The sequence below is a fragment of the Pan troglodytes genome, chromosome 12 (assembly GCF_028858775.2).
Source record: "Pan troglodytes isolate AG18354 chromosome 12, NHGRI_mPanTro3-v2.0_pri, whole genome shotgun sequence".
NCBI lineage: Eukaryota > Metazoa > Chordata > Mammalia > Primates > Hominidae > Pan > Pan troglodytes.
In genome coordinates this window covers 104,513,379-104,530,835 of record NC_072410.2, presented here as the reverse complement: position 1 = coordinate 104,530,835, position 17,457 = coordinate 104,513,379, and the positions used below count along the sequence as shown (strand labels likewise).

Below are 17,457 nucleotides of genomic sequence, written 5' to 3'. Positions count from 1 at the left end.
AACAGAAGGGATCTTCCAAGCTATGTTAAGAAGTATAGATTTCACTCTTCCAGAAAAGAATTAAGGAATTAAGTAGTGTGTGTATGATCAAATCATTACTCTGACAGTGCAGACAGTGGATTACAAGCAGAGAAAATTACAGATGAGAAGATAAAGGCAGCAGCTATCATCCAGGTGAGGGATTAGGATGACATAAATATGGAAGTAATAGCAAGGATGGAGAGAATGAATATATCCCACTGACACTTGGAGGATGGTTGATGGCGTAGACCATGAGTGTGCAGAATGTCATTTGAAAGTGCTCTTGGGATCAATGTCTGAGGGGAAAGAGAAGGAAGCAGAACTATGGAGAGGGAGAAATGGGGCTGTAATGAAGACATAAGGCATTCACTGGGAGCTCTGGAACTAGGACGGTCTGGTAGAGTTGTCTAGAGTTGGGCCTTTAAATTCTCCAAGAACTACTCACTGGGCATGCGCTGTACTCTTGGATGAGGTAGTGCTCTAGGGTTGGGGAAATCCCGGAGAGGGCAGATGGCTGCAAGCTCTCAGCTGGCAGCATTCTTACCACTTGGAGAAATATGCGCTTAAGTCCTGAAGGGCAGTCTGGACAGTACAGACAGCAGAGTGTTTGCTGTTATTCAATATTGACAGTAAGGGAGTGGGAGCGGTGAAATGTAGCTTTAAATTTCTGGCTGAGGCATTTGGTGGATATTAATTCTATCCAGAGAGATAGGGGACATGGATGAAACTGTAAAGTTGGGTGAAGAAGGAACTGGCTCAGTTTAGGTCATGTGGAGTTTGATTCATACAGATGGAGATTCACACTGGCAGTTAAATTTGTAAAGCTTGATGTAAGTATAAAGATTTGCACTGTGCGTATGTGTATGTGTGTGTGTGCATGCATGAATTTGTAAGTGTCATTTAGAAAAGGGCAGTTGCTCACATATGGAATAATTTTGTATAAATTAGAAAAAGCCCTCCTCTAGGTAAATACTGGCCCTGGAGTACACATCCTGGCAAGCAGAACACAGACTGAATCTCTGCCAGCACTCTCTCTCTCTTGGCCTAGCACTTTCGGGCAGTGTACAGACTGCACAGCCTTACTCAGCGGCCATGACTTAAATGACAAGTGAAGTCATAGGAACGAAATACGTTGTCTAAAAAGATTAGTGAGGTGAGAAGGGATGTCTTCTGAAAGATGCCTAAGGAAAACCAATATTTAAGAAGCAAAAAAAAAAGCAGGTGTTGCCCACAAAAATATTTGGAAAGACCAGTTAGGGAGGTTGGGGAAAATGTGTTATTCATACTAAAATTTTAAAACCCTAATATTCAAGAAAGAGTTTGAACAGTGTCAAAAGCTGCAGAGAAGGCCAGTAAAATAAGACTGTGAGATGTTCCCACTGAATTTATCAATGTGATGCTAATAAAAACTGATTAAATACATTAGCGCTAAAACCCTTTTGATCACCATTTATTATTTGTGGATTAAGAATCCCTTAGGGACTTAACAGGCTAGCCTCAGAGTCATCAATATGAATATCACTTGTCAGGCACTGGCCATGTTGAAATGCACAGTCAAATAAAGATATATTAACATAGACTATGCAATTATCGGATGACTGAGTCTGAATAGTAGCTATCATTTATCTGGCTTTCTTTGTATGTTAGACACTCTACATAGCACCTTAATTAAGCCTCGAAATCACCCTATGAGTTAGATATCATTATACTGATTTTACAGATGAGAAATATGAGATTTCAGAGTTGTGAGTTACTTGTCAAAGATGCATAGTGATAAGTCAATGAATTAAGATTCTGCTCCACATCTGAATATTCCATGGCCCTTGTCTCTTCCTCTGTCATTGTGCCTGCAGAATCCTAAGATTGTGTTTAAAGCACACCTTACCCTATAATATTCAATTCCTGAATTCCTCAAGCAGTACTAGCAAATATCTGCAGGGGCTTTTTAATTTAATTTAATTTTTTAATTTTTTAAATTATATGGCCTCCTGCCATGGAAGCCTGAAGTGACCCCTGGCAGATGAATGCCACATTCCCCATCAATCCAAATGCAATATAAACACAACTCAGGCTTGTTTTACAATGCAGACCCTGCCAGGCAGTCTAAGTAGTGGTGTTTATTTTCACAACTGCAGTGATTATTGTCCTTAAATCAAGAATGTGTTATTGGTCTATATATCAAAGGTTGAATTTTAAATTACTGATCTACCAAGTTAGAAATCAAGAAGAACAAACAGCACCTTAAAATGCTGTAAATTTTTCACTACAACCAAATTCTTCATGAACACTCGACCTTAACTTTTCTCTCCAACCTATTATCTGTACTAGGGACAGGTCCTAAATTTATTAATATGATGTATGGGGAGACTATTTAAGTCTCCAGCTCCTGTTATCCTGGAGAAAGATTCTAGCATTGACCTATCAGACAATTACATGAGTAGATAAATGCCCTTTTATTCCTTAAACTAGTTCAAAACAGATAATTACTTTTTTCATTTTAAATGTGCATTCTTTTAAAAAGTCAGTTATTCTTATGTCACTGACTATTGTATATTTCAATAGTATTTCATAGTTTAGAATTATGCTTCTATATGCAATTATTTGTTTTAATATTTACCATAACCTTAACTATGTACTTTTCTTATATTTAAATTAAACATGGTTAGTCCCAAAAAACACAGAGAGTTCAATGAAGTAATATACCACAGTCACAGATTTCTTAAAGTTATTTAAATAAATCTTTTCCTAGGAAGACTGAATATTAAAAACTATCTTCTTGTATAGAAAAGGGTATACAAGATGCTACATTTTATATAAGAAACGATAAAATGTAAGTATAGTTATATGTATTTGATTATTTTGCAAAAGAAACACTGGAAAAAATAAGCCAGAAACCAATAAAAACCATTACTTTTGTGAGCAAAGTGGTGATGGTAGTGGTGGTATGGGAAAAAAAATGGATGGAGAGGTTAGGTTTGAAAAAAGGACATCTCAATGCATGCACCTTTTTGTATAATTTTTAGTTTTGAGCCACGTAAATGTTTTAAAATAAACATTTAATGATATAAATATCCCTCTAAGAACTGCTTTAGCTGCATGCCACAAATTTTGATATGTTTTTAAATTTCATTTATAATATTTAAAAATTTCCCTGTTAACTTCTTTTTGAACCTATGAATTATTTAGAATTGTCTTATTTAATTTCTAAATATTTTGGAATTTCCCAGCTATGTTTCTGTTTTTATTTCCAGTTTAATTTCATTGTGACTCAAGAAAATATATAGTCTCTATTCTTTTACACTTGTTGAATTGTTTTATGATTCAGATTAAGTCTTTCTTGGAGAAGATTTCATGCACGCTTGAGAAGAATGTATATTCTACTATTGTTGGATTGGAGTGTTCTATAAATATCAGTTAGGTCAAATTGATTGATAGTTTGTCTATAACCTTACTTTATTTCTACTTGTTCTATAAATTATTGAGAGAGCAAGTTTGAACTCTGATTTTAGAGATCTATACTTCTTTTTAAAATCAGTTTTTGAAGTTCAGCTATTAGAAGTATACACATTTAGGATTATGTCTTCTTGAAAAATTGACGCATTTGTGGTTATGTAATGAGTTTTTTATCTCTAATATTTCTTATTGTGGATTCTATGTTTTCTGAAATTAATAGAATTATACCAGCTTTCCTTTGATTAATATTTTCATGGCATATCTTTCTTCATTTGCAAAAGTAGTAGAGATAGGTGATTTAAAAATTAACAACTTAGGCTATTGAAATATAAATCACTCTTGTAACTCTGGAATCATCTGAAGTTTTCAGAATTAAACTGATTAGGAATGTTTTTAAGTATGTGAGCTTTTAAGAAGACTGCCATCCTCCTGGGTGTATATAATGTAAATGAACATGGGATGACAGATAACATTGATAAAATCGCCAGATTTGCTGGGACAGAGAAAGAGTGTCACAGAGAATGTACAGATATCTCATAAGCCTTCATTCAGAGAATCACTGTTCAGTCAGTGGTATTTGAAATCTACTGTGTGCCAGGCACCATTCTAAATGATGCAGATACAGCAGTGAATAACACAAACACAAATTCCTTTCCTCACGAAACTAGCAGTACATTCAAACAGGCTAGCCTCAGAGTAATCAGTATAAATACCACTTGTCAGGCACTGACCATGTTGAAATGCAAAGTCCAATAAAGATATATTAACAGAGACTATGCAATTGTTGGATGATTGGGTCTGAATAGTAGCTATCATTTATCTGGTTTCCTCTGTATGTTAGACAGTCTACATAGCACCATAATTAAATCTCAAAACCACCTATGAGGTAGCTATTATTATGCTGATTTCACAGATGAAAAATTTGAGATTTCAGAGTTGTTGAGTTACTTGTCAAAGATGGTAAGTGGATGAATTAAAATTCTGCTCCAAATCTCAGCACACCAAACACGACATTCAAACAGGAAGTCTAGCTATGTTGTGATGCAGGACTGGAGTCTTCACTCTTCTACTCTGTCTGGGTACCAGGTACCAGTCTTGATAGAGTCAATGGGGGCCATTCATAGGTAAGTGGATCCAATTAGGTTATTTAAATGGATTATTTGACTTGGGGCATTTGGATGCAACACCGGGATTTTTAGAGTCCTGCTTTGGAAAAGAAACTACAGTTCACAAAAATGTAACTATATGCCATACAAACTGTTGGTATATGGTGGAACTCTGATGTTAATTTTCAGTCCATCTTAGCTCGAGACCTTTAAGCTGCTCAGGTGATGGGTGCACCAAAATCTCACAAATCATCACTAAAGAACCTACTCATGTCACTGAACACCATATGTACCCCAATAACCTATGGAAAAATGATTTTTAATAAAAGAATCTTGCTGCGTGTGACTGCTATAATCCAGCTAAGGTTTATTTCTAGTGTCATCTGGTATTTGCTAATCTTCCTCATGCTGTTTTTGTTTTGCATCATTCTATATTAAGTTGTTTCCTGATTGCATGAGGGGCGTTATTACTGATTTTTAAAAACTTTAATCCTTCATCTGTAATAGCCCGAAGTTAATGTGTTAGATAAATGCTCCCTGTCAACTGTTTTTAAAGGAGGCTTTTATTCACTCCAATGTGCTCTGAAAAGATGTCTTCTGCTAGTTACTTTTATTTTATAAATATTAGCTTTGTCTTTTACTGACTGTTTTCCTTTTTCTTTTTAACTTTTAAGTTCAGGGGTAAAAGTGTGGGTTTGTTACGTAGGTAAACTTGTGTCTTGGGAATTGTACAGATTATTTCCTCACCCAGGTATTAAGCTTAGTACCCATTAGTTATTTTTCCTGATCCTCTCCCTCCTCCCACCATCCACCCTCTGAAAGGCCCCTGTGTGTGGAGTTCCCCTCTATGGGTTCATGTGTTCTCATCATTTAGCTTCTATTTATAAGTGAGAATATGTGGTATTTGGTTTTCTGTTTCTGTGTTAGTTTGCTAAGGTTAGTGGCCTCCAGCTCCATCCATTTTCCTGCAAAGGACATGATCATGTTCTTTTTTATGGCTGCATAGTATTCTATGGTATAAATGTACCACATTTTCTTTATTCATTACTGACTGCTCTTCACCCTACTGTCTCTTCTTAGTCTTTATTGCATATGTTTTCCTGTTTCCTCCTGATGACCTGTAAAAGTACTTACATCACATATGTTTTGGGTCTCATTGGGAGATAAACTGGTTTTGGAATAGATTTGTGTATGCATATATGCATTAGTGTTTTTCCCCATGCTTTTCATTTGCTTGTAGTGGGCAAATATATTAATATTTATGGGAAACAAAAGAGAGAAAAAACTCATTACAACCCCAGTCTCATCAAATTAAACTATTTTCACATTTCCATGTCCTCTTTCAGTCAGTGTTCTTTCTCCATGTCTATATTATTCTATCCTTCCTTTATTTTATTGAGCACTAGCTCTGTGCTGGGCACCAGGGTGCCACAGCTGAACATACTTGGTCTTGCCTTGATGAGCTCAAAGTCTATTATGAGAGACAAATAGTTAAACAAGCAATTTAAATACATTGTTTGTCAGGATACCTAAAACAGTCTTGATTGGCTAGGCATGGCTTTCAATATGATATAGTGTCTGTCTCAAGACCTGAAGGGGAAATAGACATTATTCCAGAAGAAGGGGTGAAAGAGGAGAGACCTCTATGAGGCTTAAATGACTCAGAATAATTGGTTTTTAAAATGTGTTTGTGGAGTCCAGATAAGGTGAAAGGAATGGTGCAGCACATAGTGAGAATGAAGCTCTCTAGGTAGGCCAGGTTTCTTGGGAGCATCTAAGATTTCTTTCTCTAGTGTTTTGTTTTGGTTTTTTCTTCACTGTTTAATAATTTTTTTAAATTATACTTTAAGTTCTGGGATATAGGTACAGAATGTGCATGTTTGTTACATAGGCACATATGTGCCATGGTGGTTTGCTGCACCCATCAACCCATCGTCTACATTAGGTATTTCTCCTGATGTGTTTTACACATTATTCTTGAATCTATTTCTAAATATTTTAATTTTTGCAACCAACAGAAAAAACTGGGATTTTTTCTGACATTTTCTGTTTTGCTGTTTATATAAAAGGCTGCCAATTCCTCTATATTAATTTTGTATCTGGTCAATTACTGAATTATTTTGTTTGTAGTAGTTTTCAATTGATTCTCTCAGAGTTTTAAGATACCTAATCATGATATCTGTAAATAAGAATAATTTTACCACCTCCTCTTCAATTTTTATATTTTTAATGTATTTATCTTGTCTGATCATGTTGGGTAAAACCCCTAGGACAATGTTAAATAATAATGAACAAATTAAATAGTAGTAAACATCCTTTGTTTCTGACTTTCTGCCTTCTCTCTTCCACCCCACAATATGAGTATCTTATCACCCCAGTGTTCACTTTTATACTATTAGCTATACTTAGACTCCAATTGCTTGATTCTTGGCTTACATTCTATTTTTATATTTTTTCCTATTCATCTATTAGTTAAATTAAGCTAGTCATCTAGGATTTTCTGGGATAACTAATGGAAATAATTCTCTGATGCGTTTCATGTTTAAAAACAGTTGTGTGGGGCAGGGCGCAGTGGCTCATGCCTGTAATCCCAGCAATTTGGGAGGCCGAGGCAGGTGAATCACTTGAGGTCAGGAGTTTGAGATCAGCCTGGCCAACATGGTGAAACCCTGTCTCTACTAAAAATACAAAAATTAGCTGGGTGTGGTGGTGCGTGCCTTCAGTCCCAGCTACTCGGGAGGCTAAGGCAGGAGAATCACTTGAACCCAGGAGGCGGAGGTTGCAGAGAGCCGAGATTGCGCCACTGCACTCCAGCCTAGAAGACGCAGCGACACTCTGTCTCAAAAAACAAAAACAAAAACAAAAACATTTGTATTTTGCTTTTATACTTGAATACAGTTTGGCTGGATATAACATTTTTATGTTGTACATCTTTTTCTTGAATATTTTAAACGTATTGCTTCTTCTAGTGATGAATGATGACTAATATTTTAAAGAGAAACTGATCTATATCACTAAAGAGAGAGAGAAAGATAAAAGAACAAAAGAGCCGTAAAAAACAGACAATAAGTCTTCAACATAGACCCTAAATGGTTATACAGGTTAGGACTTTACAATGCGTAACTAGACATATTTCCCTACATGGTTATACAGGTTAGGACTTTACAATGTGTAACTAGAGCCTCTTAAGAAGAAAACTCAAATGAATAAGCAGAACAGGTTTTTAAAATTACAGTTCAAAACATGTCAATGTCTAGAGATTTAAAAGATGTATAAGTTCAAGGAAAGACTGACTCAATAGTCAACACCAAGAAATATATATATATATATATATATATATACTTATGTATTTAAATTTATATTAAATTTTTCCTTCATTTATGTTTTTCACTCCTCCTTCTTGATGTGTGCAGCTCATGTTTTATCTCTTTTTGTTGTATCATTATCTATTCCCCAATGTGTACTTTGTTTTGTACATTTTTAAAATAGCTTCATTAAATTTTCTCTTTTTTAAAATTTGTGAATATTTATCAGTGTCTTTAACTACAGAAAATAATTTATACTAGATGATTAAAGCAAAAGGGGTTTGTTAAAGAGTATTTGGTAACTCACAAACTCTCCTAAGGAGCTAGTGAACTAGGCTTGAACACTACACATTGCCAGGGGCAATGCAGCTGGGACAATGCCCAAACACATATCCCCAGTGTCCTAGCAGGAATGGTTTGCTGCTATCACCCATACTCAGCACCCAGGGCAATGAAGACTATGAACTAGAATCTCCACTCCAGTGCCCCAGAACCAGTGCCCTCCATCCACGTGCTTGCCAGAAGACCAGCGCTCCATATGTGGATTCCACTGTTTCTTTTTTTTTCCAAATCTCAGGTGGTGATTTTCCTCAGTGGATCTTTGTCATAGGCAAAACGTGAGCTAGAAGTCTGAGAAATTATACTGTGTGGTTTCTCAGCCAGCTAGAAAAGCTAGAAGTGAATAAGAGTGAATACTGATTTAGCCAATTTATGATATCAGCCACATTCTAATAAAATGTTTGATCACAAATTTTATCTCTGTGGCTATATTTTTCTGGTGGATGTTTTCTATATATCATGTGCTTTCTCTGTTTCTTTCATCTTTTTGTTGTTTTATTTATCTATAGCACTTATTATGGTTCCATATCTATCTTAAGCAGTTGACTCTTTACTGGACCAGCTACTTGGACAACCTGCTTATGGTGAAGAAACAGAGAAGTACTCCAGGTTAACCAAAATTTTCTTAGGGCCCACTGTTTGTGAGTTCTTTTAGCTTTTATTTCCTTCCACTCGTTAGAGACAGGCATCTGTAGAACTCTTCAAAATGTAAAGTTCCTCTTTTACCTTGTGCCTCTTGTGTGATTTCTCGTTTAGTTCTACCACCTGTTTCTTGATGAAGCAGCACCAGCAGCACTCCCGTTGCTGGATTTGCACCTGGGGACCAGGCTATGCATCCCAGCAAAGTGTCCTGTGATGGCTCTTTCCAAGATGTGCTATCAAGGGTTTCACCTTTCTGCTTTCTCCCATAGCCCCGTTCAATACTCGATTGCTTTTGGCACAGTTTTGCCTATTTTGTTGTTATAACTATCTGCTAGTTCCATTAAATATGTGCTTTATGGCTTTCTTTTCATTCTCCATTTTTGATTTTATGTGACGTATGGAAAGTAAGGGAAAAGGCTGATTTTACACCAACATTTTCCAAACCTACTCCCTTCCTAACACACTTTCTTCCCTCTCCTCTGTGTCTTCACTTGCTGCTGGCTGCTGCTTCTCAGTCACTTTTGATAGATTTTATGTATTTTTCTAAACTCTAACTGCTGTGATAGTCCCGGATTCAGTCCTTGGAATTTTTCTTCATCTTTGTTCACATGGGGTTCTGGGGTTTGATATGTGCTGATAACTCCCAAATTTGCATCTGCTTTCTCAGCCTCTTCATTGAGCCCCCGATTCACACACCCATCTACCTATTCAACATTGTCAATTATTTATCATGTCCAAAGGTAAGCTGAACCCTACCCAACTTAGAGCAATTTTACCTTGTTGCTCAGGCTCAACCTTAGAATCATCCTTGAATCCTCTATCTTTTTTTCCCCATTCCATGTCAATGGTATTAGCCAATTTTGTCAGTTCCATCTTCAACATAGATCTGGAATTCTACCACTTCTCACTATTTCCACACATAAATGTAGTTTGTGTCAATCTAACATAATTTCTCCTTTGGCCACTATAATAATCTCCTCTGTGAGTTCCCTTTTTCAATTCTGCTCTGCTATGGTCTATTTTCCACACAGCAGGCAAAGCAATTCATTAACATACATCAAAATATATGATTTTTTTTGCTATAATGGCTTCCCATCACATGTAGAAAATAAATCCAAGCCACTGGCCTCTAATGCCCTTCACAACCTGTCATCTCTTTCGTTGAGTCATATTCTGCTACTCTCTACAGCTCATGCTGGCCTCCTTGCTATTGCTTAAAGAACCACACGTATTCCTGTCTCAGGTCTTTTGCACTTGCTGTTCCTTCAGCCTGGAGCACTTTTCTCCCAAGCATTAGCCTTGCTGTCTCCTCCACTTCCATCAATATCAAATTTATTATATTTATAGGGAACTTCTCTATCCATTCTATATAAACATGTACCCTGATCAGGCTCTAACCCTTAAATTACCTTTTTTTTTTTTCTAGTGCCTGCCAAAAAGTTGGGTTTCAGTACAATATTGAAACCATAAATGAATAAATATGCAGGCCTTGTGTTTCTTACCTATGAAATCTGATGATAGAGTGTTGTGCAGATCTTGGATTCTTTTTATCTTTATTTTAAAGAGTTGGCCACCTGGACCAAAAGCCTTTTTTGAATGCTAAGATATTTGGCTAAAAGTGTAGGACATTGGCAGTTGCCCTTTCTTTTGGCATCTGTGAATGGCTGCACCAGAATTAGAACCCAGTGATTTAGTGGCGCTTACATGTCTATCCACTGTTCCATCCTGCCGGCATCCTTGAAGCATCAACATCTCTTGCTTGGACTGTTTTAGTAGCATACCTTAACACCTTATGTCCATCTGGCCTCCTGAATCCCATCCTACACCCTGATATAGTGATCTAACATGCAAATCTTGTCATGTTCACCTTATTCCTTAAAACCCCAATTTAGAACTCATCCCATCAAGAAGAGAATCCAACCATAGCATAGAAAGCCTGAATTCCCGTGACCTGAGTTTCAAAATCTACCTCTCCTGCCAATCCCACTACACCTTTGGGGTGTTGACAACTTTACTAAACTTGGTACGTTTTGCCATGCATGCATACACTTTCCCTCTCATTCTTTCTTCTCAGGGGCCTCACATTTGATGTTCCTTCTGACTCTTTCTTTCTTTCCATTTGTATCCCACCCGCTCCTCCACTTATTATCTAAATCCCACCCTGCCTGGAAGACTTGGCTTAGACACTGTCCCTTCTAGGAAGCCTTCCCTGAATGTTCTTCTACTCCCACATACAGCACATATTGAAAGAGAGAAAGGGAGAGAGAGAAAGAGAGGGAAAAAACCACAATAAACAGAAAAATAAGGAATGGTAAGAGAAGAAAAGAGAGGAGGGAAAACTAGAAAGTAAAATGAAAAGTGGGAAAAGGAAACAGAATGAAGAAAAAAAGACAGGAAAAACTAAACATGGCTAGTGTGGTCTCAGAGACTGCCCCTGGATTTTATACAGCTTGAGAAATGACTCATCTCTGAGCAAGGAACCTTTGTGCCTGTGATGTCTTCCTAGGTTGTGAGCTCCGTGGAGACTGTGCCTTCCTCATTGACAACTCTATGGCAGCAGCGCTTGCGCACACTCAGCTATGTTAATATTTCCTGACTGAAAGGATAAGTAAACTACCATTGGAGGGATCAGAGAGAGGAAAGCATGACTTCTTTTGGGGAAGAAGCAGGGGATAGTTGTGAGAGGGTTTTTAGAGGAAGGGGCATTTTAGCTGAGACTTGAAATATTTGCAGGAGTTTGCTAAGTGTGCATGAGGAACATTTTTGAATGGAAAGGAGGATGTAATTATGATAAATGTTAGCATTTTATAGCACTACCATGGTACAGGTACTCTCCAAAGTACTTTTTGATGAATTCTCTGATTAAATCCTTACAATAAACCAGGAAGATATGCTTCATTACAGTTAGCATTTTGCAGATTAAGGAACAGAGGCAAGGAGAGGTTCCCTAATGTGCTCAAGGTCACAGAGCTAGGAAGTGGTGATGGAGACTTCTAACCCTGATGGCTGTCCCAGGGCCACACTTTATTTCATGTCTCTGTTATGCCTTTTCTGAGAGTGAAGCACTTTATGCAGAGTGCTGACCCAAAGGTGTGGTAGTGAATGGAAAGTTTGGGGTCTATTGTTGAGGAAATCAGACTTCTAACCTTAAATTTATTTTTAGGCCAGTGTTACTTCCACTCCTCTATGCTGCCTCCAGCATAAAAATAATATTTGGAAATTAAAGAAAAGACCCAAGCCAATAACGATTATATGAACAATGTGATTGATATTATTTATTCTAGCTAGATTAAAATGTTCCCTAGGGAAAAAAAAATCTACAAAGACAATATGAGCCATTATATAAAGATATGTAGAGCCATCCAGGTAGTAAAATTGATGCTATAAATTATTTCTGCCTCTGTGGAGAGGGTAAGTCTCCTTGTCAATTTAGCAAGTTTAGAAAACAATGGAATTACAGGGCTCATCGTATCAGATAAAATTCACCTGTTTCCAGAACTTCATGCCCCTCCCAACACCCTTCCTAAGTGCTTTCCTTTCAGGGGCCACCAAACCAAGCCTAAATTGGAGATCTTCAGGGAAATGTGTGGTAAAGAGAAGTAAAGCTACTTTCTCTAACTCTTATAGAACGCTTGATGTTAAACAAAAACAAAACAAAACCACAAAACACTGGAGGAATCTGACCTCAGTCACCAGCCTTTCCCTGGGATCATAACTGTCAAGTTCTTGAGGGGCCTGTGCACATTTATTTATCATTGTATAACCTGCTGCAACTGTCCCTGTATCCTCCATCCTAGTGGTCCATTTACCTTCATTTCCTTCACCAATTACCAACCCACCATATGCAAGCCTTTATTTTTTCCACTGAGGCATAATCTCAATGATTTCCCTAGGCCTCAGAATGCATATCTTATCTTCCTGCTCTGCCTCCCATGAGACGTGTGTTTGGAGATGCAGCACCAAGGTATCCATTCATTCACTGGGGCAAGGAAAAGGGCAAGGTCTTTCCAAGTGACAGACCTTGCTTCCAAGCCTGAATTTGCCCCAAACTTGTGCGGCCTTGGACAAGTTAACTCACTTCTCTGAGCCTCCGTTCTCCTATCTACAAAAAGGAGGTAGCAGTTTTTTCCCCTTCTACATGATTATTATAAAGATTAGATGAGGCTTCATTGATGCACCAACATGTGTAGACATGCAGTCTATATATATATATATATATATATTTTTTTTTTTTGGAGACAAAGTCTCACCCTGTGGCCCAGGCTGGAGTGCAGTGGCATGATCTCGGCTCACTGCAACCTTCATCTCCTGGGTTCAAGCAATTATCCTGTCTCAGCCTCCCAAGTAGCTGAGACTACAGGTGCATGCCACCACCCTCAGCTAATTTTTGTATTTTTAGTAGAGACGGAATTTCACCATATTGGTCAGGCTGGTCCCGAATTCCTGACCTCAGGTGACCCACCTGCCTTGGCCTCCCAAAGTGCTGGGATTACAGGCGTGAGCCATCATGCCCAGCCAACATGCAGTCGACATTGATTGTCTTCATTACTTTAAGATATGTGCGTCTTGCATTCACCTAACACATCCCGTAGTTAGTGTTGTTTTACTGAAGAAAAAGATAAAATAGGATATGGTGAAATTTTGTGCAAACCTGAGAAATTACTGCTATAACCTGGGTTCTTTCCTTGAGATTTATTCAAAGTATCCAAAAAGAAGAAAATACATACATTGGGAGGAACTTTATTATCCATCGATAAGGCAAAAAAGGCTTATACTCTTTGCCAGTAACTGCAACAATTATTCCCCAAATCATTAAGTTATATTGCTGAAAGTCACAGTGAAATGATCCTTAGCTCTGAAGCATAAAAATTCATAAAATTATCACAAAAATTAAAAGGAATCCTTCTTTTCTAGGAAAAAAACTCGTAACTACAAAGTGAGAATATTCCTATCTGGAAGGTATGGTTGTCCTTGCTGTGGGAAGAAAGTTTAATCAGTCTTACTTGGGTTGAAACCATTCAAGGGCACTCCTAGGTGGGTGGGTGATGAGGTGAGGTTGAGAATACAACAGATAAATGGCATCTTGCCCCAAACTCCATCTCCCTTGTCTTCTCTGAGACAGGGCCAACCCAGGTTACCAGGTGGTTGGGACAATGTTCTACTCTGGAATGCTTTTTTTCCCAGATTCAATACTACCTGCAGAGAAAGTCATACAAGAACTTCTGTGATGTTTGTATCCAGTGATGTTAGGACATTTCTGAAGTCCCAAGCATGGGTCAGGGCCATGAAAGCTATGTGGCTTGGCTTGTCATCGGTGTTCCTTAATTAGACAGATTTGCTAGAAGATTCTTTGGAGATGAGTTCTCTTGCCCATGCGGTGGGTTGTCTAATTCCAAGTTTAAGTTGGACCATTAATCAATCTATGGCTGGAGACTGTTGTCCATCTCTCTATCTTGTAATTCTTTTTTCATTCCTCTTTCTATACTCTGAGTTTTTCATACCTTAAAAGACAGCTTAGCAAGCAACCATCAAAATGATGAGTATGCAGTGGCTCTATTTAAGTTCACAAGCTATAATTGCAGATATAGGTGGATATGGGGGAGGTTTGGCCTTTAGGCTTAAATGCCTCAGAGGATGAGGGCAGTAGACTGACACCTCAGTAAGAGAGAAACATATTGCTCTTGGGCAGATGTAAGCTGTAATCTCAGAATTCTGAGTTACTTCTCTATCCTTTTCATTAAGTACTCGGGAAACCTGAAGACCACAGAAGCAAAGGAAATTGCTAGAGATCCCAGAGTTGGTGGTTGACGTAGCCACTGTTTATTATGTGCCTGCCATATTCATTTTCTGTAATGATCACAAAAATCCTATAGCATGTGGGTAATGGGCCCATTTTTGATAGAGGAAAACTGAGAGACTGTTGGTAAAGAGTACAAGCCCTATAGTCAAGCTGCCTGGCTTTGAATCCCAGCTCTGCTTCTTACTGGCTCTTTGATTTCTGGAATAGTGATTAAGCTCTCAATGTCTCAGTTACTTTTTATGTTTAGAGTCTGTGTACCTACATGTATTCCATAATGTCATGCTGTAATTCTCAAATATTTAATATTCTCAAATAAACAATAAAGTTTATTTGAAGAAAAATAAGTACAATAAAAAAATTAGCCCCCCACCTCCCTGCTTAGTGTTTTTAACACTGCACGAGAGGATGAAAAATGATCAATAAGGTTGGCTATTATCATTGCCCAGTGCCCACAGCCAGTTCGTTTGGGATTTGGGATTCACTTGCACTGGCCAACAGCCATGCTCTTACCTTCCTGCCAGCCTCCCTGAGATCCACCACATGGCCAGCACCTCCCGCTGCCCAAAGGCTGCACTCTCCTGTCTTCCAAACCATCTCAGCTAATGAGTAGTATAGAAAGTGAAGCTGTTGTCTGTTTTGTATTTTTCTCCATCCTCCCCCCTTTTTACAGGGGAGCGAGAGAGAATGTGGAGGTACTTGCGGAATAAGTTTGAGGAAGGTTTACAATGGGATATTTGGGAAGAGGAGTGACTTGAGAGTTCAGAAAACCAAAACTTTGAAAAGCAGTGTTACCTTTAGTGATTTCACCAGCACACATGATTGCATCCTCAGCCCTTCAAGTTCAATACTCCCAGAGTTGAACTGGCTTGGAGAGACTGACTCCCTAACAGATCTTATAAGAGACTAATATACAAAAGCAAAAATGACCATTTAGTGGCGTTTAGAAAAGTATGGTTGTTAGTTGTACAAGATGATTTTCTTTTTGGTTTATTTGTTTTGTTTTGTTTTGCTTTTGGTCCTGGCAAGGTTAAATTGCCCCTACTAATCAAGAGACATGAGAAATCAAATAAAAATCAGATGGTTACATGGAATGTATGAAACTAATTTTCTTATTTAACAAATATTTATTGAGACTTCTTTTTGCCATGCACTGTACAGTATTCTAAAGTTATAGCAGGAAAAGAAGTATAATAGTAATAATAACTATATGCAAAAGTATGAGTTTATATTCTCTGTACGTGATTTCTTATGTTATATATAAATAAGCACTCGGATAGTTATTCTCTGTCAGAAACTAAGTGTTTTGTGATCATTAGCTTTTTTGATTCTCATCACAGTTCTACGAACTCACTGCTGTCCTCATTCCTAGTTCTCAGATGGGGAACCTGGAGCATAGAGGGGGAAGCCACAGTTTCTTCATTTACAAGGATTACAGTCACCTTGCCAATGAGTCACCAAAGCAAGCAAGCAGTCCCATCTGATGTGCAAAAGGCAGACGTGAAGGCAGGTGCTGGAGCTGAGAGCACATAGAAGGGGCACCCAGCCCAGGAAAGCGATATTCACAGGAAGAATTAAGGACGGTGTAACAGATCACCTGAGAAGCAGGGAAGGTGAGTACACCATAAAGGAGGCAGGCCTTTGTGCAGTGTGGCAGGAGATTATATCCAGAGGGGAAAGCAGGTTGGAATAGATACTGCAGAGTGTGGCAGAGCCAGCCTATTAAGCCCTTTAACCACGTCAGGGTATTCAGATTGCATACTGAACATAATAGGAAACCTATCTGAAGGGATTTAGCAGGAAAGTAACAAGAAATTCATGATTTAGAACGATCTGTCTGGCTGTGGTGCATGGAATTATTGGAAGGGAGATGGGCGGGGGGTGGGCCTGGAAGTACAGACAGAAGTGAGGAAGCTGGTGCGGTGAGAAACACTGGTGGCGTGAAATATGGTGGGGGCAAAGGCGAAGGTAGAAGTGGATACATTTGAGGAATGTAGAAGGCAGAATTGATAAAAGATCAGATAAGTGAACTCATAATGTGGAAACTCAGGCAAATTATCAGGAAATGCAATAGCATCAAGCTCTGAAGTGGCCACCTCTGTGTTGGGGGTTTTCCTCCCCGGCAGAGTGGAGATGGCCACAACCATGTTATCTATCTCAAGTCCTTTCTCCTAAGGGCAGTCCCTGGGCGACCTTACTTTTGTTATGCTTTGGAGGCTTACCAGCACCTTCTGATAAAACGTTGGTACCTTTGGAAGTTTTACACCTGGGAGGTATTCTATTTTCTTAAGGTGGCCCTGCATGACTGTGCATGACCCATTGTGTATTGGTTTTGCAGTGTAAGTACCAGAGGTAATCATAATTTTCTCATTACCAAGCTCTTGGGGTCCGCCACATGCCAGTGTCTATGGCACATACTCTCTACATTGTCTTAGTTTCATGGACATCTTGAGGAGCCACAGAATCATCACTGTTCCATGACTATTGCTTGAAATGTCCCTCTGCAAATTACACCCCACCCATTGCCTTCGCAATAACCCTACAATAGGATAGATAAGTGTGGAAGTTGGACGGGGTGGGGGAAATCTAAAAAGTTAAATAATCCCGCTAATGATGTGAACAGTTAGTGGCAAGGGTCACATTTCAAAGCCCCTGCTCATTCCATCACAGTGTATTATGTTGCTTGGCTGAAATCTTTGGGCTGGTCTCCCAACACATCATTTGGTTGAAAGCTATGCACTTACTAAGCTCACATTTATGCATGTAAACATATATATGTATGAGTGTACACACA

General features: G+C 38.4%; 1 long non-coding RNA gene across 2 annotated transcripts in view; it reads left to right on the top strand.

Moving 5' to 3' along the window:
* The first annotated feature begins 572 nt into the window (after positions 1 to 572).
* Positions 573 to 17,457, top strand: part of LOC104004893 (uncharacterized) — a 172,265-nt gene continuing 155,380 nt past the window's right edge. For both annotated transcript variants that reach the window (XR_010149624.1, XR_677964.4), the window contains exons 1-2: positions 573 to 851; positions 16,036 to 16,276. This is a non-coding gene — a long non-coding RNA (uncharacterized LOC104004893). The remainder of the gene's footprint in view (positions 852 to 16,035; positions 16,277 to 17,457) is intronic.